The 21,697-nt window shown below is 39.8% G+C and overlaps 1 protein-coding gene across 4 annotated transcripts in view; it reads left to right on the plus strand.

Moving 5' to 3' along the window:
- The window catches only part of DPF3 (double PHD fingers 3), a 406,344-nt gene that overhangs the window by 341,988 nt on the left and 42,659 nt on the right, over positions 1 to 21,697 (plus strand). The window contains exon 10 of one of the 4 annotated variants that reach the window (XR_002324470.2): positions 1,030 to 1,619. The exons of the other annotated variants lie outside the window; for them this stretch is intronic. The gene's annotated coding sequence lies outside the window, so the exon portion shown is untranslated. Of the gene's footprint in view, positions 1 to 1,029; positions 1,620 to 21,697 lie in introns of those variants that run through there. 4 annotated transcript variants of the gene reach the window in all.

The following is a 21,697-nucleotide window of genomic DNA, read 5'->3' on the forward strand; positions in this document are numbered from 1 at the left end:
GAGCTTGAAATGAATTTAGCTGTCTGTGGGGAGTGTGCACAGCACACTCTTCATCCCTACTGCTCTACTTGAAATTGGAGAGCCACTATTCATACCTCCCAATCAGTTCCCATCCATTAGAGTCACCACCTAGTAGGTTTCTTTACTCCTCACTTCTGATCCTGTCCTCAGCAAGCTTCATTTCAGCTAGAACAAAAATTCCATAATTCTCTAGCCTGTTCCAGAGCTGAAGGAAGGGTGCCCCTCTCTTATTGTTCCAGACTGATTCTTTGGATCACTGGGGCTCACTGGTGACTGAAACAGACCTCTTGAGTTAGGCCTGAGTCTGAGGGGATCTTCTAGGATTGGTGACGCAGTCCCAGTAAAAGCATCAGCGAGGCAAGGCTGCTCCATCACCTCTTTTGTCAGAGTGCCATGTATCTCAAAACTGGACAGTAACCTCTTTCCTCCTACCCCCACCCCAGCCTCATGCAAGATTAGACATATATGGGGAACTTGACAGTATGTATAATAATAAGACCATTCATTTCCAGCAAAGTTAACAGGTTGATGGATTGAATTATCAGAACACTTTCCAGGCTTTCTAAATAGGGAAAAAAGGCTCTATGAGAAGGTCACCATGGGGTTATCTATATACTCTTTTCCACTAACAAAAATCCTGTTTGTTCAGTTTCTTAGTAAAAAAAAAAATTAAAAAAAGGTTTTGCCGAACACCTAGTTCTGTCTGCAGCTCCTCCAAAGAATGGAAAATCCAGCTGTGTTCTTTCTTCTTCCTGTGTCACATTACCCAGGAGCAATTGAGTTGCCCTTATTTCAACTGATTTTCCCACTGTTCGCTTGCAAGGGAGAGAAAGCAGCTTGGTTTTTGTTCTCAGAGCCCCATGAAATTTGTAGTTGGTTGTTCTTTTTTTTTTCTTTTATTTTTTTCAAAAGTCTTATTTATTCTTTAATTTTCTGATTTTGAATTTTTAGACAGCTGTTCTGTGGTGGTGTTTTTTGTTTTATCTTTCATTGCCTTTCCCTCTGCAGTCGACTCTCTGTGCTCTGGGGACTCCGGCATCCTTCAAGCAAGCCATTTCCGAAGAAGGTGAAAAGAAGCCAGGATGATTTGAACCTCCTTCTTCTCCTCCTCCTTCTTCTCCTCCTCCTCCTCCTCCTCTTCCTCTTCCCTTTGCCTGGCCCCTTCCCAAGCCTGTGTTTCGACTAACACAGGAGTCTGGACCATGGAAAACCCTCCTGCTCTGCTCAGAGAATTCTTGGAAAGGGCCTAAGCTTGTGCAATAAGAAGAATTTTTTTTAACCTTTGATTTTGGTTCCTTTAAGTATCTGTGAGAAAGTACCCAGGTCAGACTGGAATTGCTCTACAATAGAAGTAACTGAACACAAACAAACTGAAAAAAAAAGTTAACTATTTTATTTATTTCAATATTTAAAAGAAAAAAAGAAGTGCTGATCTTGCACAGTATTTTTGTTTAAGGTACATTGTACTTCAAAAGTTAAAAGCAGGCTTGTGAAGAAGTGAAATCAAAAAAGCACTTAATGTAAAATAAAGATAATATTAACATTAAGGAAAAAAACACAGTTTTATTACAAAAATAAAGATCAACTCTGCTCCCTCATACATTTAAGGAAGCCATTCATGTATGTGCTCTAGGTATTTTTATTTCTGCAAGTTGGTTGTGGTGGTAAGTGAGGAGTGCTTTGTTCTCTTATTTTTATTCATCCTCAAAGTCATTTGAATCAATATTGACTATGTACTTAAAAAATATTGACTATGTACTTAAAAAAAAAACAACCCCCCTCAACCCCAAACTTGGCTGAAGTGAATTAGCCACAGGGATGATCAACAAATCTTGCCTCCAAATGAGCCCTATTTTGTGTGAAAACAAAGAAGCTGCCTCCTAGCTATGGATTTTCATGGGGCTTTAACACAATTCCATCCAGGGAATGAAAAGTATCTCTTCGAGTAAAACAGGTTCTAGCTCTATCCATTCTCAGGGTAGTTATGATACTTAAAAAATTCAGAAGTAAAACTAAAGATCATCTGAAATTTGAGTATTACTGGTTTCCCATATTTTGGGGGTGGTAATCTTTCATGTTCCTGTGGAAGGTGCTTAGCAAAGATCTCATGAGCACCTCTGGTACAAATGGAAGGTCGGGCCCAGAAGGCACGAGGAAAGGTCTGAGTAACCAAAATGCCAAATTCAGGTTTTTTTCAGGGGGGTTGGGAGTGCAAGGCTAGAGCTCGAATAGTTATTATAATAATATTATGATCATAACATTATAATGATTTTATAATAACTATTATAATATATTAACTTTATTATAATATGGTAATAAACTATGATAATAATTTAATAACAATAATAATAACAACAAAAGCTAGCATTTGTATAGTGCTTTAAGGTTTTCAAAGTGCTATACCTATGTTATTCCATTTGATTTGAATACTTTGTTATGTGGTCCTGCCAGTGGAGTTGAAAAATAATAATCATTTGAGTATAATTTTAATATTGTGCAAATGGCCTTGTGGTCAGATCTGGACCAAAGTGTCTTGATTATTAGGTTCTGCCCCCAGTTTGACTGCATGCATGGCCTCTTAACGCTTCTGTGCCATTGAATGTCCTTCCTTTGTAATAACAGGAATGGCAATAAACATACAATTTGTTTAACACTGGAATACTTGTAAATAGGTGCTTGATTCGTAGTGTTACTATAAACGGTTCAGTGTATGAGACTATCTTACCTGCTTTTAAAAGGGAAGGATGGTAGCATATTCTCTGTTGTTTAAATTGCAAGCTACCGAAGCTCCCTACCACTACTCCATCATCTCCACACCCCTAGGCCAGCTAGCAAGAGATCAACCCGGGTGACTCCCCATCATTCTAAAGCAAAACAACAAGACAAAAAACCGTTGTTGAACTGTCCCCCACCTACCCCAAAACGTTCAGTTCAGTTTTATAACCAAGTCCCCAACTCTTAGGAAGTTGAGTCATGATTAAACTTTGCAGAAATGTAGGGTCTGTACCCCACTCTTGTAAATTCCTCTTAAATAAAAGTCTATTTTCAGTGCCCTAACATCTGTATAAATATTGCTATAACAATCGTATTCTGTAATTGTGGCCGGGCTTTTCATGGTGTTTTTCAATATGCAAGTTTCCAATAGGATACGGTCAAGGTGCGTGTATGTGTGTTACTCTTTTACTCCATTGTCTCGATCAGAAGCTATGGCAGATACGGATTTTGCTCAGAAGGTGGCATGCAAAGTGAACAGAAGGCCAGGGTCGGTGTCCACATCAACATCATGATGCCAGAATCATGTCACTCATAAAACAACCACCATCATCTCCATCTCCATGATCAAAAAGGATTCATTAAGGGCCTCAGCTGCGTGTGGTGCTTACTCTGCCTGATGTGGTAGAGCCATTGTGCTAAGACCTAGGGCTACAGTACCTCTGCATACAGTGGATACTTGTTGTATACATGGGATGCTGATGCTGCTTATGCCATTTGGAGGGGATATTGATGTGAGCCCATTTCCCTTCTCTGTTGAGAGTTGGGGCTGGCTGGGTCAGATTTAGCCTGGTAGCCCCTGTGGAGATGAAGGAAGGGCAATGTTACCTGAAAAGCCAGCTCCTGGCTCTTGGAATAATGCCAATCCATGTGTACCGAGGCATAGATGGAGGATAAACATGGGCCGCTGTGATGCCACCACTGTTGATGATGTCTTTTTTGTTGCTTTGAGTTTCCCCATCTTAAAAAAATGGGAATAACAGCTGTCACTCACACAGCTACTCTTCTGGAAGCTGCAAGAATTTGAAATACTAGACTTGATTTAGATATCACCCTCAATCTGGAGGGTGCATGTGTCCCCTAAGGAGTAAGTAATAATAATCATCATTGATATTTACATGGTGCTTTTGTCAATAAGCTAACGAGCATTTACTAAGTGCTTACTGTGTGCCAGGCACTTGCTAAGCTCTGGGGATATAAAGACAAAGACATGGTCCCTGCCCTCATGGAGTTTACATTGTAGTGGTGAAGACACCATATAAATAACCAGGTACCCACAAACTATATCCAGAGAATCAGGAAGGTAATCCCAGAGGGGAAGGCTTTAAGCTTTGCATAACACTGCACACGTGTTACCAGATCTGAGTTTTGCAACAATGATGTGAAGTAGGTACTACAGGGATATTATACCCATTTTATAGATTAGGAACCCAAAGCTCAGAGTGGTTAAAGGACTTACCCATGGTTAATAAGAAAACTGGGATTTATGTGGTGTTTTATGGTTTGAAATGTGTTTTATATACATTATATCATCTTATGAGGTAAGTGCTACATATATCATCCCCATTTTCCAAAAGAGAAAAGAGACTGAGTGACCTTGTGATGTGCCCAGGTTGCCCCAAATATCAGAAGCAGGACTGAAGTACAGGTCTAGCATTCTGTACCTCTTCAGGGACTGCCTCTGAGAGCCTAGCTTTCCATGCTTCAGAAGGGTCACTTATTTCTTATGGGCAAATACTTTTCTACTGAAAGGGGATTTTCCTTGCCCTTGCCCAGGACCAATCCTTGTTGCTTACAAAATGCTTGAGGTTCTGATGAGCCGACAAAGAGCTGTGTTTAATTATAAGTACTATTTAGAGCAGAAGCGGGAGAACTAAATAATCATAGCTAATGACTAGCATTTATTTAGCTTCTTAAGATTTGCAAACTGCTTTTTGAATATTATCTCATTTTATCCCCTAAACAGCCGTAGGAGATAGGTGCTATTATCACCCCCACCTTAATAATAATAATATTGATAATCATAATCACTAACATTTATATAGCACTAACGACATGCCAGGCACTATTCTAAGCACTTCATAATTATTATCTCCTTTGATCCTCACAACAACCCTACAAGGTAGGTGGTATTATCATCCCCATTTTATAGATGAGGAATCTGAGGCAAGCAGTAAAGTGACTTGCCTAGGGTGAGTCAATAAACATTTATTAAGTGCTTGCTACAGTGCCAGGCATTGTGCTAAGTACTGGATACACAGAGAAAGGCACAAGACCATCTGTGTTCTCAAGGAGTTCACACCCTGATTGGGGGAGACAATATGCAAACGATTATGTTTAAACAAGGTACATACAGGAGAAATTGGAGATGATCAAAAAAGGGAAGGTACTACTATTAAGGGGGATTGGGGAGGCTTCTTGAGGAAGGTGGGATTTGAAGAAAGACAGGATGTGGAAATGAAGAAGGAGAGCATTGCAGGCATGGAGGACAGCCAGTGAAAATGCCCTGAGCCAGAAGATGGATTGTCTTGTTTGAGAAACACCAAGGGTCACACAGCTTTTAAGTGTTGCAGGCTGGATCTGAACTCAGGTCTTCCTAACTCCAGGTCCCAGGTTCTATCTACTGCACTGCCTAGCTGTCTCTAAATGTCCACAGGATCTTAGAGATTAGGATTCAAGAACTTTTGAATGCGTAAGTCCATGAAAATGTGTTCAGCTGCAGGTCTATGTGACTTTTCTTGTTATTATTGAATTGTGTCTGACTCTCCATGACCCCATTTGGGGTTTTCTTGGCAAAGATACTGTGACTAGGACTGCTCATTTCAACAGGGAGAAAAGGCATAGATTTAAGCATGAGAAGGAGAGAGAATGAATCACTTTCCCCACCCAATTAGACCTGTGTTAGCATGTTAAATGGTATGTCAAAGATAGGCCCTGAATTATCTAAGTATTCCTCTAACAGAAATCCTCACTGGCTGAAAGATCATTTTCTTATCATTTGAAGTAGGGCATAGATTTAGAATCATACGGAGATTTAGATTAACCCTCGCCCTTTACAGATGAAGAAATCAAGTCCCAGAGGGTTTAAGGCCCAGGGTTATGCAGGTAGTGAAGAACAGAATTGGGGTTTAGATTCCAAGGCAAGTGTTCTTCTCATGACACCACACTGCTTCTGACTTAGCATTACAACAATCTGACTGCACATTGTTCTCTAAATACATGTTATCACTAGGTAAGATCATTGATTTGATACTGTGTAGGACTATTATCTAATGAGGCAGCTAGGTGGCAGAGGGGCTAGAGTGCTGAACCTGGAGTCAGGAAGACTCTTTTTCCTAAGTTCAAATCTGGCCTCAGACACTTACTAGCTGTGTGACCCTTAAGTCACTTAACCCTGTTTGTCTCAGTTTCTTCATATGTAAAATGAGCTGGAGAAAGGAATGGTGAACCACTCCAGTATCTCTGCCAAGAAAACCCCAGATGAAGTCATGAGGAGTCAGACATGAGTAATCAACAAAAACAAAAACAAAAAACCCCATAGTCTAAAGTTTCAACAGGAAATAATCCCCTCTGATGTCTTTCTTTTGGTATAGAGACAAAAGGGAGGGAAGAGAAATAGAGATTCCCCTCTGAAAATCTCACACTGCCTCCCCTGCCCCAACTGTCTTGTCGCTCTGGGTTTTCTTGTCTTTCTAGTCGCTGTCTAGACACTTTCCAAAAGTTTGCCTTGATTATTCTCCTCTCCATCATGTTCTCACATCCCCCAACATTTTTCTCTATTTTAGGCATTCAGAATGGTTACCTAGGAGCAAAGTTAATTAGACATTTTACAAATGCATTTTTTTCTTGAATCCAAAGACCAGTAAATTCAGAACTTAGAGTCAAAGCATCCCATGGTTTTTTGATCTGGAATGGTGGTCATGGAGCCAAGCCCTCACACTTTGCTTATACTCTGATTTCAAGAAAAATACACCTTACAATGTATTATTTTTCAAAAGATGTGTTAACAGAATCACAATATCAGACTTGGAAGGACCCTCAATGACCACCTAGTTTAACCTCTGCCTAAACTATATTGCCCTACATAAAACAACTGACCATGGGTCATCCAGACTTTGAAGACCTCTAGTGAGAGGGAACCCAGCACCTTTTGAGGCAGACCATTTCACTTTTCAGTAGCTTTTCCTCGCAATAAAAGTTTTTCTCACATCAAGCCCAAGTTTCCTTCTTTGTAACTCTTGTCAGTTACTCCTGGTCTCGTCCTCTGGACCCAAACAGAAACGTCTAATCACATTTCCATTTGGCAGCCCTTCAAATACTTGAGGATAGCCATCATGTATCCTTTAAGTCTTCCCTTTTTCAGGCTAAGCATATACAATTCCTTTAACTGATTCTTACATGGAATGAACTCAAGGTCTTTCACCGTTTAGAAATGTCTTTCATAAAATGGGGCACCCAGAATGGAAAAAGAGTAGTCCAGATGTGTTCTGAGCAGAGCAGACCTCCCTAGTCTTGGATACTCTGCCTCTCTTAAGTTGACCTAAGATTTTTCTAGTCTTCTTGTCTACCATATCACATTCCTGACTCGCTTTAAATTTGTCAGCCACTAAAACTTCAATCTTTTTTTCCTGATGATTTTCTGTATATCCAGCCACATCTCTTCATCTCATGACTTGTGAAGTTGATTTTTGGGTTCCAGCAGTAAGTCCAACCAAGTGGGGAGCAGTAACATCAGAAGAATCCTTCAATTGTTTCTTCCAGCTGGGAGCATTAGCAGAGTAAGGAAAGATTTTTCCAATGATAACTCATGATACTTTGCTTTGCATCTACTTTCTGCTTTTTCTCTTTTGAGCTCCAAATATTACAGGCACCAGTCATTCCTAGTTGAATTAAACAGGTGGTGGGCATGACAAAATTGTGATAACTTTTTAGAGTGACCTTAGGTTTCATTTTCTGAGTGTTTCAAGGGACTCTAGGTTAGTTTAAGTGCTTTTCTATTCTATACCTCTGAACTGCCTAGGGCAGGGTAGAACTCATGGGTAAGAGAGCAGCCATCAAAACCTAACTAATAAATGAGTTAAATGGTGATTTCCCCTCCCTCAAAAAAGAGACTTTGCTGACACTCATGATTTCTCTCAATGCCTTGCTCATCTACTCATGCCTGAAAGACTGAGAATTATCGAGTTTTAAGCCTTGTGCTCCATGCCTTAGTAATTTAGCTCCAAATTCTAAATCACAAAATCATAGAAGTTTGTAGGATTGGGAGTCAGTTATTCATATTTATATAACATGTTAATTTTTGCAAAGCATTTTAAGTATGTTATTTCCATTGAGCCTTACAACACCCCTGTGAGTAGGGGACGTTATCTTATGGATAAAGAACTGAAAGCTGAGATGTGTGGCCTATTCATTGTCACATAGGTAGTAAGTGTGTGTGGGGTACCATTCAAACTCAGGTCTTCTTGACTCCGAATCTATCCAAAAGTCCCATACTACCTCTCAAGAAAAGTGTGTCCCCACCACAACACTGATGCCAAAATAACTTATTGGAATAAGTCATCTGCCAAACCTGTCTTTGGACTCATTTTTCCCGTCTGTTAAGATAATGCTGACCATGAAATTGCCACTTCATTTAGTTGGTCCATGAGCCCAGGGATCCTCTAGGGGATCTGGGGAATTCATGCAAAGAAATGTTCCCTTTCCTGTTAGTCACTCTCAGAGCTCAGTTGTGGGATAGAGTTATGGATCTTGATGCCAGTATCATTGGCAGCTGATGGCTTTTAGATTCCTTTGCACATCTCTAAGAAGTATTTAGAAACAAATACGGTAGACCATTACTCCGTCCCTGGGGGAATACCTGGAGGCATGTGGGGTTTTCTACCATGACCTATAAATCATGAAAGGGGATGATTTTATTGCAAAATACTCTGTGCAAGGTGAAGAAATAGTCTCTCAATATACTTAAGCTTATGGAAGACTCTCTTCAATAGCTAGAGAAATCAGACATGGTCATATGGAAGAATCAGGGTCTGACTAGTGCTGATCAGAACCATTATACAACCTTATTGGGTCATTCCCATCAGTGATCTCATGTCTATTAGGGGTATAGGACATTGACAATGTGGTAATAGGTAACAAACATCCGGACACAGTCATTGTGCCTAGGAGAGCTGAGTGAGCTGTAATTTCTGCATATGAGTGTATAACTTGGTAGCAGAAGTGCTATATCCATCCTTCTTGTGTCTTTTTAGGAGATCCTTTGAAGCCCCCTAGCACATTTCTTTGTGCTCTTTGCCAATGACCTTTAAGTTCCTTGGAACCACTTGTTTTCTAGGTTGAGGATGTATAACTGGAGAGTTATGTATTTGGGGATACATATTTCCCAGAATGCAAAGGAGATGTTGTTCTGCTAATTGTAGGATGGACTCAGTTGGATACTTTGAAGACTTCTGCTATTTCCTGGGCAAACAATGATATTTCTTGACTCAACAACCTGGATACTTAGGTAGCAGGTTAGTTCACTCAAGCCCTGTTCCCTGAATACACCTACATCCCTTTCCTCTGCTACCTCTTACTTTTGTTCTCAGACACTCTGAATGAAACTGAACGACTAGCAATGAGTAGCCATGACTCAAACAAAAAGTTGTTTATTTCTGGGAACAGTGCTACTGAAAGGTAGACAGATTTGTTTCCTGGAATGAGTTACTAAGAACCAAAAGAGATTTGGAGTCGTAAAAGAGGAAGCCAAGTGATTCCCTTGTCCCCTTTAAATGTCTTTCCTGAGGCCCTCTGCTGAATCCCAGGGGAGGAATATTTTCTCATCCATCTGGCAGCTGTTCTTTCAAAAAGGCATTTTGGCCTTGTGCTATCATTTGGCTTCAACGTTCCTCACTAATCTTTTATTCTGCTGTCATATAATTAGCAGGACAAACAAACATTTCTGTTATGTGTTAGAGTGGCCCAAAGGTAGCCAACTCTCCCCAGATGTTAGCAGATTGGATATTAGCAGCTGCTTCTTTCCATGGAGAGGAGACCACTTGTGAGAGTAGGATGTTAATTTGCATTTTAGAAACAGGTCTGTTCTCTAGGATGAGAGCCCATTCACATGATCAGGTTGTAAGTAACTTAGCAACTGGGGGGATTTTGTCATGGGGTTCATGGCAGGCAACTGAAGGGGACAGCACTATGTTATTAACAAATGAAGATATTCTCTTATCTGAAAAACTGCTGATCCTGTACTTGACTATAGAAATCTTTTGTCCTTTCCATAAAGTGCATCTCATATGCTTCCTGCTTAACAGGATACTTTGCAGGGAAGCCAGGGCCAGATTTCAAAGCTACAAGGATTTTCTGGTAGTACATTTAATCTTTGTACCTGTGGGATGAGTAGTTGGCTTTCCCCTCTATAATTTAGAGCTTGAAGGTGATTACACTGCTTGCTTTGGTGAAGAGGAGGGGGAAAGAAGGGCATGTTTAAGTCGTTTATCAAGGATCAGGCTGATATTCCCGATGAAAACATTTTATGTTTGCAAGGTAAAATGCCAAGGGTGAGCCCAAGGACAAGTAAAGTCAAATGCATTAAAATTGCTGGAAATGTTTCTGGGTTCCCCCTTCCCCCCCAAAATATCCTACACTTGGTGCTGCAACTTAACTGGACGTGTCACCTCTTGGGGCCTCAGTTTCCTCATCTGTAAAAAAGAAAAGATCTCTTCTAACTCTAACTCTGTTGCCCAGTTTTCTATTGTGCAAAGTTTGTGCCTCCCCCCCAATCCCCAAACTCATGAATAAGATTACCAAGACAGAACACTGCTAAATACTTGCTAATTGCTCTATTCATTTTCTTCTGGTTGTTGTTCGTCTTAGTTAACATAAAACATCAATATTCAATGAAGACTGAGGGTGATGTGACCTTTCCATGCTTCATTTGTCCAACCTTGGAATTATCAGAAAATCATGGAGACTATCTCCCAAGGTCCAAGTTAAAATAAATGGTAGCATTTCAACTGTGGGCTCTAAATGAGATCATAGCATCTCTTTGGTCTAACTTGGCAAAGGTAGAGCTGAGGTTCAACGTTGCTGTCTCATTATGATGACTCACTGATTCCATAATGGTTATGGCTCCCTGAAATGGCTGATTAAGACATGATGGTAATGATAATGATGCTGATATTGATATTGATGATGATGATGATGATGATGATAGTAATCACTCGAGTTTGTTGCTTTGCGTTCAGAAATCTCCAATACTTGTGGTAGCATAGAGCAGTACTGTTTTTAAAAATTACATACTTTTCTGCCTTGGGATAGGAAGCTAGGTGATAGAGGCCTGGGCCTGGAGTTAGGAAAACCTAAACTGAAATCCAGGCTCAGACACTTACTAACTGTGAGACCATGGGTAAGTCACTTAACTTTCATTTGCCTCAGTTTCCTCAATTGTAACGTGGAGACAATAATATCACCTACTTCCTAGGGTTGTTGTGAGGATCAAATGAGATACTGTTTGTAAAGTGCTTAGCATAGTCCCCGGTACATAGTAAGTACTACTACAACTACTACTACTGCTACTACTACTACTACTACTACTACTACTACTACTACTACTACTACTACTACTGCTGCTGCTGCTGCTACTGCTGCTGCTGCTGCTGCTGCTACTGTTGTTATTCAGTCATTTTTCAGTCATGTCTGACTCTTCATGATCTTATTTGGTATTGTTTTGGCAGAGATACTTCAGTGGTTTACCATTTCCTTCTCTAGCTCATTTTACAGATGAGGAAACTGAGGCAAACAGGGTTAACTGACTTGCCCAGGGTCACATAGCTAGTGTTTGAGGTCATATTTGAACTCAGGAAGAAGAGTCTTCCTGATTCCAAGCACAGTGCTCTATCCACTGTGACACCAAGCTGCCCTACTACTACCACTACCACCACCACCATCACTATTACTACTACTAGTGCTACTACTATTACTACTACTACTACTACTACTACTACTACAACTACTACTACTACTACTATTACCACCACTACCACCACTATAGTACTGAAACTAATAGACATAAGACTTCCTGGTTTGATAGTCAAGTCTTCTAATTGACTAGTGAGAAGAAAAAAAAAAGCCAAAAAACCCTTCTCAGTCAGGGCTACCACAGATGTGTCAAGCTTGTTAGAAAGCTATGTTAAGATACTTGTTGGATTGCATTCTAACTTAGACACTGTATAGTAGGAGATTGGTACCCAAGGAAGGCTCATTAACTCTTTCAGATGCTTGGATTTCATTTAGTGCAGTGGTTTTGGGGAATTCCAAGTTCATCTTCCCATCCCTTCTCTGGACCTTGGTTTTCTTCTCTGGAAATTGAATGGGTTGAACTAGATGACTTCTAATGCTCCTTCTCATACTGAATCTATGACTCCTAGAGAGGGGTTCTTAACCCGGGGTCCATATATTTCAGGGGGTCCACGAGCTTGGAAGGGAAAAAATTACATTTTCATTTTAATTGACCTCTAAAAATTGGCATTTCTTTCAATTGTGAAATAAAAAAGCATTGTTCTGAGGATTCCTTAGATTCCACCAAATTGCTAAAGAGTTTCATGATCCAAGAAAAAGGTTCAGAACTCTACTGTAGAGGTTCCTTGAGAATAATCACGATTATGGCTGGTAGGCATAACGTGAGTCTCTTCCAGCATCTCCAGACCCCACTGAAAACAGTACCATGACACCAGAACATGAAAGGTAATTCAGAGGGATTTTTCAGCCTCAAAAATCAGAAAGCCATGGTTTTGTTACAGAACAGGACTTTGTGAGGTACAAGGGATGCTTCATTGATTTTACTCTCCTGTGGTAGAGCCTCATCAATAAATGAGAGAGCTATGATTTAGGATGGTACAATGGAAAAACCACAGGCTTTGGAGCAAAAGCCTCTGGGTTCAGATCCCTATTATGTTCCTTAACTATGTTTTGTGATCTTGAGTACATCACTTCATGTCTGTACTTAGCAGTTTATATATTGTATCTTCCCAATAGATTATAAGGTCCTTGGGCGAAGATGCTATTTTTAAATTTTGTCTTTCAAACCCTAAAGCCCTGCATGGTGGCCTGCTTGTAGCAAATACTTGTTGGTTTAGGAAGGTGCAATATGTAACTTGGGTCTTATAAGGTGGAAAAGGTGTTAAGTTGGTTGCAGCAGGAATTTGAATAAAAAGTCCAATGAAGATGGAATTTTTCTGCCTCACTGTTCTGCTGGTGTTGTCAGACTTTGTTAGTCTTCTGTGAATTGTTAAAAAAGAGAATGTTTCATATCTGATTTCCCCCTCAAATCCTTCTAGAGGGTCATAGATTTAGAAGTGGAAAGGGCCTTAGAAGTCCCTCTGTATTCATAGATGGGTCCACTCGTGAGTAGGGAAGTAAAAATATTTGGTCAAGGCCACACAGAAAATTAGTATGAGAGCTACAATTTGAATCTAGGCCCCTGAATCCAAATTCAGCATTCTTTCTTCTGTATCTATCATATTACTTCCTAGACATCATGTAATTGGACCATCACTGGAATCTTGTGAGATAGTTGGGAAAGATTCAATTATTCTGATTTGACAGATGAGAAATTTGGGCCTAAATTGATTTGGTTAAGGATACACAGCTAATCATGAAACTGGGAGTAGCAGCTAAGTCTCCTAACTTCTAATCCAGGGCTCCCACTGTCTTATGCTATTCCTCTTGTTGGTTTCATGTCCTTTACTCTGGCTTTAAACCTCATCACTCAACTGAAACTGCTGTCTCCAAAGTTTCCATGATTTCTTACCTACCAAACCAATGACTTTTTCTTAGTCTCATCCTTCTTGACCTTTCTGTTGTAATTGATGCTATTGATTCACCTCCTCCTGGATTCTCTCTTTTCTCTGGATTTCCACGATACTGCTCTCTCTTGGTTTTACCTTTTATCTCTCTGCTTACTCACTCTCCTTTACTGGATCATTTCCCATATCATGCTCCCTAACTGTGGATGTACCCCAAGGTCTTTCCTGATTCTTTTCTCTTTTGGTTTTCTCATCAGCTCTCATGAGTTTAATTGTCAGCTCTACATAGATGACTACCAGATCTATATATCTAGCATTCGTCTTTATTTTTTACATATATATTTTATTTCCCACCAATTATGTTGAAACAATTTTTTAACATTTGTTAATTTTTTTAAAGTTTTGGGTTCCAAATTTCTATCCCTCTCCTCCCCACTCCCTTAGGCTGTAAGCAATCAGATATAGGTTATACATGTGCAATCATGTAAAACATTTCCTATATTAGTCATTTTGTACAAGAAGATTCAAATAAAAGAAAAAGAAAGAAAGTGAAAAAAAGCATGCATCAATATGTATTCAAACAGTATCAGTTCTTTCTCTGAAGATGCATAGTATGCTTCATCATTAGTCCTTTGAGATTTTTTTGGAACATTGTATTGCTGAGAATAGCTAGATCATTCACAGTTCTTCGTTATACAATATTGCTGTTACTGTGTACAATGTTCTCCTGCTTCTGCTCACTTCACTTTGCATCAGTTCATGTAAGTCTTTCCAGGTTTTCCTGAGATCATCCTGCTTATCATTTCTAATAGCACAATAATATTTCCATCACAATCATTTACCACAGCTAACATTTAGTCTTTATACTGAGCTCCAATTCCGCATTACAAACTGCTTATTGGACATCTCAAACTCAACATTTTCAAAACAAAATTCATCATCTTTCCCTTCCTTCCCCTTCCCCTCAATATACTCCTCCTTCAAATTTCTTAATTTAGTCCCCCAGGTTCACAAATTCAGTATCATCCTCTCTTCCTCATTCTCACTTACCCTACATTTCTAACCAGTAGCCAAATCTTGTCATTTCTATTTCCACATCTTTTGAATATATCTTCTTCTCTCCACTCACTGGATACCACTTGAGTTTGGGCCCTCATCACCTTTCACCTGAACTATTAAAATAGGTTCTTAAATGTCTTCTTGCTTCAAGTCTCTCTCCTCTCCAATCCATCCATCATACAGATTTTTCTAAAGCACAGGTTTGATCTTGTCACCCCCCCCCCAACTTCAATGGCTCCCTATGACCTCCAAGATCAAATATAAAATCTCTGTTTGGCCTCTAAAGTCCTTTACAATCTAGTCTCAATTTACCTTTCCAGCCTTATAACACATTACTTCCTTTCATGTACATCATAGTCTAGTCAAATTGACCCTCTTATTGGTCCTTGTACATGATACTCCATCCTCCTGTCTTCGTTTCTTAGAGCTGATGTTCCCCCATGTCTGTAATACGTTCCCTCCTCATCTCTACAACTTAGATTCCCTAGTTTTTTCAAGGCTCAGTTCAAATGCCACCTTTTAAATACAGCTTTTCCTCATTCCCCCCAACTGTTAATACCTCCTCTCTATGACTTCTTTCCATTTACAATCTTTATATCTTGTGGCACAATGGATGGAGCCCTGGGCCTGGAGTCAGAAAGACTTAAGTTCAAATCCAACCTCAGATACTTGTTAGTTGTGTGACCTTGGGCAAGTAATTTCATTTCTGTTTGCCCTAGTTTCTTCAACTATAAAATGGGGATAATAATAGCACCTACCTTTCAGAATTGTTGTGAGGATAAAATGAGAGCATATGTGTAAGATGCTTAACATAATGCCTGGCACATAATAGGTGCTTAATAAATACTTGTTTCATATATATGTGTATTTTTTTTGCATGTTCTCTCCCCCTTTAGATTGTGAGCTCCTTGAGGGCAGGGACTGCATCTCATATATCTTGTTGCTGCTGTTCAGTCGTTTCAGTCATGTCATTTGGGGTTTTCTTGGCAAAGACACTGGAGTGGTTGGCCATTTCTTTCTCCAGCTCATTTTACAGATGAGGAAACTAAGGCAAACAGGCTAAGTGACTTGCCCTGGGTCACAAGGTTAGTAAGTGTCTGAGTTCAGATTTGAACTCAAGTCTTCCTGTCTCCAGGCCTGGCACTCTATTCATTGTGCCATCTAGTTGTCTTCTCACATATAGTAAGTGCTTAACAAATGCTGTTAACTGACCGGCTACACAACCCTTTAGCTGCCTGCATATGATGTATCTTTCAGTTATATTACATGGGAACTCCAAGCTAATTTTGCTCATAAGATGTGTGGTACTCAGTCTAGGCAGAGAGGACTTTGGGTGAAAATGTGCTCTTACCTGGGGATTGGTGAAGGGCAGGGAGTGGTGAGAGCTAAGAAAAAGCCTCTCTCGGAAAGGAAGTCCATTTAATTGCTCTCTCTCCACCAATTCTGCACAAACATTTTAGCTGTTCTTTTCTTGTCCCCTTCCCTTCCCATCTACATGGTTTCTTTGCTGTGATGATCAATGGCTTCTTTTTGCCTCATACCATGGTGTCTCCTTTCTAGAAGAATATTCTGGGGGAGGCAAAGATGTTGAGATAGGTGGGGGGCAGAGTTTTTTTTGGTAAAAGGAGTCGGAGGACAACATGGTGAAATTGAAAGGAAAGCATGCTGGATTTGGGGGCAGAAAAGTCAGTCTCCAGTTCCAACTCTGTTGCATGAGATTTGTGAGACCTTGGACAAGTCATTTCATTTCTTTGGCATCAATTACCTCATTTGTAAAACAAGGGGATTAGACTTATGGATTCTGGGATCCCTTCCAGTTCTAATATTGTTAGATTCGGATGATGGGTTGTCCCATAGAGTTCAATTAGGGAGCGTTTCCTTAGGCTAGCTCCTTTACTGTACTTACTATATTATTGTTGTTGTTCATCCTTCCTTCTTGAAGAGGACCAATGACATCAGGAGGGTGATGTCTTGACTTGCAAGTGAGTTGGATTTAAGTGAGGCTGGGCTGTGCAAAGTCATCATCCTCACTCTCTCCTCCAGAATTATCAGAGTCCGTGGCAAGACTTAGGTCAGGATGACTAGTGATGGCCCAGGATGCAGTGGGAGACCCTAGCCCTTTTAAGCTAAGGTCTTTCCCAGGTCTCAGTTTGTCTGAGGCAACACCCATTCAGTAATTAAAGATTAGTTAAGAATTGAGGCAAAAGACGGCCTAGTTTGCCTGCACAACAGAATCAACCTGGGAGGGGAAGACTCTTAGAGTTTCTGGCTAGAACAGGAATAATTACTGTTTACACTCACTGTGAGCCACCAAAACCTGAATGCTCATTATACTATAGTTCACATCAAGAAAGAGTTTCTTCTTACCTACTAGGAGAGATGGCATTTTGTAGTGGAAAGAAAACACTGGGCTTGGAATCGGGAAGATCTGAGTTCAAATCTTGGCTCAAGCCAAGTCATTGAAGTTCTCAATGCTACAGTTTCCTCATCTGTAAAGAGAGGGTATTGTACTTCATGCTCTCCAAGATTCCTCCTGTTTCTAAATCTATGACATAATGACTTCCCTCTTCATTTTCCTATTGCAGAGTGTCCTATTCTCTTCCTTTGCTTCTACCTACCTACACTTCATCCCACCCCATTTTGACCCTCTTCGGTCTCAAGAATTCTGGAATCTGAGAGAATCAACAGCTCTGTGGTGAGGGTAGGAATGGTAGGAAAAGGTAGACTTTAAAAAATGAAAATTTTTTGGCATGTAATTTAATTAGTATAGGAATTCATGGTGAGAAATGTCTCTCTACCAATATAAGCAGCACCTACTCTGCCACTTGGAGACTCAGACAATTGTCCAGGGGTTTAGAGAAGTTAAGTGACTTGCATATAGCTTAAGTGACAACCAGCATGTCAGTGGCAAGACTTGTACCCAGGTCTTCTTGATATTGAAATCAATTTCTCTGTCCAACATGCCATGCTGATTCTCCCTGTGGAGGGAGGTGCATTAACTAACTGGTTTTTAATCAGTATTCTAGGTATGAAGTCAATGATCTAATGAAAACAGACAGTGAAAAGCCTGGCAGGATTCCTACTCCTCTCCAGCATAAAGAAAAATGGAAAGTAACTATTGAAAAAAGAAAAGAAATTTTCATGGCTTCTGGTCATCCAAATGCCAGGAGCTGCTAAGTCTCATCTATGTTGGACGTGGAGTAAGAAGTCTGGCAAGTAGGAAACAAAGGAACACCACCCTCATGCAAAGTATAGTTCCTGTTATCTCTCTACAGTCTAAGTGCTACAACCCAGAGTCATTGGGCTGACCTCATTCTAGAATCGTAGAATTGGAGAGTTAGAAAGGACCTCACAGGCCATTGAGTCCAACCATTGGCCAAAGCATGAATACCTATAATATCTCCAAATACGTGGCCAGCCATCCTCCCCCCTCCAACACCTCCAGTGACTAGAAGCAAACTACATCCCAAGGCAGCCTATTCTACTTTTAGACAGCTCTTAATAGAAAAGTTTTCCTTATATTGAACCAAAATCTGCCTCTACAACTTGTACCCATCTGAGCCCTAGGACTAAACAGAAATAGCTTTGTCTTTTCTCTATGTGACAACCACTCAAATATTTGAAGACAGCAGCTGGCTCCCCCTAACTCTCTTCTCCATCAGCAAAAGTGTAGCCACTCAACAATCATTTGTTAGGCACCTGTTATGTGCTGGGTGCTGTACTACATGCCAGGGATACAAAGAAAGGCAAAAAAAGTCCCTGCCCTCAAGGAACTTACAATCTAATGGAGCAGACAACAAGCAAATAATTATGTGTAAAAAAGATATACCCGGGATAAATTGCAGATGACCACAAAGGGAAGGCACTAGCATTCAGGAGGATCAGGAAAGGCTTCTTATAGAAGGTAGAACTTTAATTGGGACTTGAAGGAAGCCATGCTTAGTTTCTTCAGCTGATCCACATATGGCCTAGTTTCTAGTCACCTCAACATCCTAAATGATTTCATTCCATTCCATTGAATTCAACAAACATCATTACAGGGTCTGCCTACTATAGGCAAAGCACTGATCTAGACACTCTAATAGAAAAAAGCCCAAAGATAATATAATCCCTGCCTTCAAGGAGCTAACACTGAACCCTCTTCTGTATCTGATCCAGTTTGTCAGTGTCCCTTTTAAAATTTGGCGTGGAAAATAGCATACAACATTTTAGATATCCTCTGAGCAAAATATAGTACAATTTTTCTCTATCTTTCTCAGGACAGTAGGCTTTAAAATGCAGCCTATGATTGTTTGCATTAAATTTTTGGCTGCCAAAATACCCTGATGACTCATATTGAAGCACTAAAATCCCTAGGTAGACCTTCTTCATATGAACTACTTTCTAGACATCATTCCCATTTTGTACTTAGCCGAATGATTTTTTGAACCTAAGTGCAAGACTTTACATTTTTTATTCTATTCAAATTCATCTTGTTAGCTTCAGAATATTGTTTGAACCTGTGGTGATCTTCTTGGAGCTTTATTCTGACATTGAATGAATTAGTAATCTCTCCTAGCTTTGAGACCAGCGTGAATTTGGTCAACATGCCATCGGTTTTCCTCTAAGTAATAGGGAAAAAACAGTCAATGGAATTAGGCCAAGGATAGAGCCCTGTCTTTCATTAAAGACATCCTTCCAGTTTGAGATTGATCCTTCGATCAGCATTCTTTGAGTACAGATGGTCAACCAATTGTGATGTACTAGTTCAGCTGTGTGTGGCCACAACACATCTCTTGCTACTTTTCCCACAAGAATGCTAAGGGAGAGTTTTGTTCCTATCCAGCTATCTTATTTCTAAAACATTTCTTTGATCTATCAGTCTGAAAATGCTTTTTAAAGAAAGTAAATGAAATTAGCTTAGCATGAACTATTCTTTTATCGAAAAGCTTCCAAATGTAATTTTAAATAAACAATAATAAACAACAATGATAGATGTCAATAAGTTCAAAATCTCATCTGTTCTTTATCATTTGTGAAAGTATGACAAATCAATATCAGAATGGATGAGAAAAAGGTAGAAGGAAGCTAGAGAAAAAGAATCTTAGATAATAACATCCACACAAGTCAACTTCTTTGGTACCTTTCCTTTACTTGGGCAAGAACTCTGGTTCACTATGCATGATTTGTTCTTCACTAACACATGCTAACTTGTGTGCTCTTTCTAAATGCTCACAATTCTTTCCTTTAATAGTACATTTTGGAATCGCATTCTGACATGTCTACCCTTTTTCAAAAAATCCAAACATTTATCTGCCTGTAGTCCTACCCCACTTTGATTTTTCACTGTGTCAAAGAGCACTACTGGTAGTTTATCAATCACATTTGATAATCCTTTTAGGTCCCTCCAGTGTATTTGATAAAAGATAAGTCAATCTCACTGAAGGCATCTAGGTGCCCTTTTATTATCTCACTTATTTTTTTAGTTCAATTCCTTATCGTAGTCTATCCTTCCCAATCTGAAGCCCATTCTTGTAAGAGAAAACAAGGAAAGTCCTTTTCCCTCTCTCCATTGCTTATTAGCATCTTCCCATCAACTCTAGAACTTGGTCCTATCCCTTCCTTCATTTTTCTAAAATAACCAACAAAGTCCCCTTTGCTGATGAATATTTATCTCAGGCTTTTCCACTTCAGCTTTGCTGACACTATTCTTAGAGGATAGTTCCATTTTTCTAATTGTCTTCAATTAATAATTCGTGTTTGTGCTCTCACACTTATTGACCAAGGTTGTCATTAAAACTGTTGAGCTTCACATTTTTCATCAATAAGATACTCACAAGGTTGTCAGAAAAACACTTTATAAATCTTTTAGCATTACGTAAATGTGAGTTAAAATCTCGTTTCAGACACTTAGGAGCTGTGTGACCCTGGGCAAGTCATTTAATCCTGTTTGCCTCAGTTTCCTCATCTGTAAAATGAGCTGGAGAAGGAAAAAATGGGGTGAATTGTTTGTTTCTTCAGTTACCCAAGAGAAAAAGTTGATCAATGGAGAGCATTCTGAATCTGGGTCAGAGATGTCTGGGTCCTGTTTCTGGCTCCGCTATGTCACCTCTAAGCTTTTTCATCCGCATCATTAGAGATTGGAGTAGATGACTTTTAAGGTCCCTCTTCAAGCTCTAAATTTACGATCATCAAGCTTAACTTCCATAGTACAAGAGATGATGAGGGAGGCAGATCCTGGGAACATTTTGTTCCTTTGTTTTTATTTGGTGGCTTTTTCCAAGAGGGCCAGGGAGCTAATCAGCTAGTGAACCTCTCAGTCATAGAGACTGCGGTATCTTGGCTGTCCACAATGGTAGATTTGAGCTGGTATCTTTCTCCGGCAGTGGGGTAACAGCAAGAGAAGGAGCAAAAGAAACTGATGATGACTTGTATCTTAAGAGGGGTGAATGCACTAGGCAAAAGGAAAAAATTGGTAGATTTGAATCTGTCATTTCCATATCTGCTTCCCCTTTGACACCGATTGAGAGTTCTTTCTCTTCTTATCTTGGGTACCTAACACCTGTGTTGGATTGAAAGTTCCTTCTCTTCTTGTCTCAGGTACCCCAGGCTTCCCAGGACCACAAATTGTTGTCTTCCATTCAGGCCATGCCATCTTTTAGACCTTTTTCATCCTATCAAAATTAATCCTTTCTGCATCACAGATAGATGCTATCTGTGCTCGACACATCACAGGCTAGATGACTTTAAGGGCTCTAAAATTATGTGGGTTTTTTTTAACCACAGAAATATTTAAAAATAAATATTTATTAAATACCTGCTATATGCAAATCACTAGTCCCTAATTGGTTAACCTAGTATAAAGGTGGGATTGAAACTGCTACACCCATTTTAGCTCTGGTATTTTAATTAGCTGGGAATACATCTCAATCAATCTATTGAAAAACTTAGCCTTAGACTAAATGGGAAAAGTCTATGAAAGCCATTGGATGGAGTGAAATAATACCAGACAAGAAGTCTGTTCCAATTGGCTGGGAGATTTTGTTATGTTCTCTGAGGGCTGTATAAAACTA

The sequence above is a fragment of the Phascolarctos cinereus genome, unplaced genomic scaffold, assembly GCF_003287225.1.
Source record: "Phascolarctos cinereus isolate Bilbo 61053 unplaced genomic scaffold, phaCin_HiC Scaffold_3;HRSCAF=262, whole genome shotgun sequence".
In the NCBI taxonomy this organism is placed as follows: domain Eukaryota; kingdom Metazoa; phylum Chordata; class Mammalia; order Diprotodontia; family Phascolarctidae; genus Phascolarctos; species Phascolarctos cinereus.